Below are 2,550 nucleotides of genomic sequence, written 5' to 3' on the forward strand. Positions count from 1 at the left end.
AATGTGTCTTCAAGCTGAAGTCGCCGCCGCATCGTCCCTAGGAGAAGATCCGCCCAGCACGCATGCTCCTTCACTCGCCATAGTCTACAAGTCCACCAGACTCTGTGTCCAAGTCATGAGGAGTAGGAGTGTCCTCACTTGCCGCATCGCCATCACCATCTTGCTTTAGCCTTATAAGAAATTAGTTTGACTTGCTCGCCACTCTCAGCGTAAGGCCGCCACCATTTTGCGGTAGGTCGCTACCCTCATTTTTGGCGGTAGGTCGCAACCCTCTTGCGGTAGGTCGCGACCCTCTTGCGGTAGGTCGCCACCATTTTGCGGTAGGTCGCTACCCTCATTTTTGGCGGTAGGTCGCGACCCTTTAGCGGTAGGTCGCCATCCTCTTGCGGTAGGTCGCGACCCTCTTGCGGTAGGTCGCCACCCTTAGCGTGAGGTCGCCACCCTTTTGGCGACTTTTGTGTGTCTAAAAACTGAGTCTTACAGGTCGCCACCCATAGCGTTTGGTCGCCACCCTTTGGCATGAGGTCACCACCCTAGCGGTAGGTCGCCACCCTTGGTGTGATCGTCCCATTTCGGGACTCAAAGTGCTTTGGGTTCCAATGGCCAGTTGGATTACCAAAGCGGTGCTCAATAGAATGGGCAATTTGTACCCCACACATCGCCAATGAATCCGGTGGTTACGTGGGCTTTTCCGGGGCTAATTTAGTTCATCGTGAAACTTGTTTCACTTTGTAACTAAATCGCGCCATCAGGAGCTTGTCCCACCCAATAACAAACCGCTTATGGAAGAGTCTTCCAAGTTTCATAAAACTTTAATGGTGTGCCTCAATTCACCCACTCCTTCTCTTTGATCCGATTTGCTCCTCTCTGTCTGAATCAAAACCAGTGAAGACAATATAACTTCTAATATCAACTTCAAAATAAGAAAATTAGGAAATACAACAACTGAGAAGGGAATCAAATGAAAGATGGAGGAAAAGTTTGAAGGAATTGGAAAATTTGTTGCCAGCGATCTTAACCATAGCAACGCTTTACTCGCCAAACTTCCACGGCCAAAACAAAACGTGCCCGCCAGAATTCCGCCGCCGGAGTAAAACGTGCTTGCCAGATTCCAACGCCAGCGACGTTCTCCCGCCGCCGAACTCCATCGCCAACAACACTTGCTCGCCGCCTAACCTCAAAACGTGCTCGCCAAAGCCAACGCGTGCTCGCCAAAGCAAACGTGCTCGCCAAAGCAAACGTGATCGCCAGAATTCCAACGCCTCATAAAAAAAAACGTCTCGGGATTGGCTCTGCTCTTCATGTATTGTGCTCTGGACAGATTCCTCGCCGTCGTTCTTTTCTTCGTCATTACCAATCTGCTCTCCCTCGCCTACATGCTTCCTCGATCTGAAGCTTCACCTCTGTTGACGCTCTTCATTGTCGGTCTGAACCGTGTTGCTCCGATCTGCCATCGCTGGATGCGCCTTGAAGAATCTCGATCTGTCATTCTCTCGTGAACGCACCTTGTTCTTTCCCCTCCGCCTTAACACCGATCTGAAACTCCTCCTTTTATCGCTGCTTGGGCGACGTGTCGCCCTTTTCCAACTTCGCGCGCTTTCTTTTGAAAGCGTCGTCCTCCTCATCAAGAATATAAGTGCTGGCGCGAGCACGCATCTCCTCCATCGAACGCGCCGGCTTACGTGTCAATTTGCTGTTCAACCCTCCCGGTAGCAAACCGTTTTTAAATGCTAAAGCAGAAGCTCGAGGCTCCTCGTCCTCAACCTTGACCGACGCTGCGCTGTACCTTGCCATGTACCCTTTCAGTGATTCTCCTTCTTGCTGGCGAATATTATATAGGTCGTTGATCGTCACCGGCTGATTCTTATTCGCCGAGAATTGCACTAGAAACTTGGATGAGAAGTCTCTGAAATTTGAAATCGATCCGCGTGGCAAAGTTGTGAACCACGCCATCGCCGTCGATTTGAACGTCGATGGAAACATCCTGCACTTCACCGCATCTGACGCCGCAATTATCACCATCTTCGTATTAAAATACAGAAGATGATCCTTCGGATCGGAATCTCCGCTGTAAGAATCCAGAACTAACGTTTTCATGTTATCCAGAATCGCCACACTCTCGACATCTTCCGAGAACGGACGGAACTCAGCCACGGAATCTGCTTCTCTGCTTCCATCACCTCGCTGCTCGCGGCGGTAGAAATCTAACTGAGCCTGTAGATGCTCATTCCGCTGCTGGATGTTGCCAATGCTGCGCATCAAATGACGCCATTGCTCCTGCGTCACCGCCGGTTGTTGTTCCGGAGCAGGTGAATTCTCTGGTGAGCGCTCCAGAGATCCCACCTGTGAAGGCGATGGAGGAGGTGGTGGTACAGGAGGTGATGGAGGAGGAGAAGGCGATTGTACTCCTGTCGTTCGTACCGGAGAATCCAGGACCACACGATGAGGCCGCCGAGGCGGCGAAATCCGCTGTCGCATTGGTGAATGATGTTGCCTCCTGCGTCGAGTCTCCATCCAAACCAGAAACGATGCAAACTCGATCGGAAAACC

Source organism: Lotus japonicus, chromosome 1 (genome assembly GCF_012489685.1).
Source record: "Lotus japonicus ecotype B-129 chromosome 1, LjGifu_v1.2".
Taxonomy (NCBI): Eukaryota; Viridiplantae; Streptophyta; class Magnoliopsida; order Fabales; family Fabaceae; genus Lotus; species Lotus japonicus.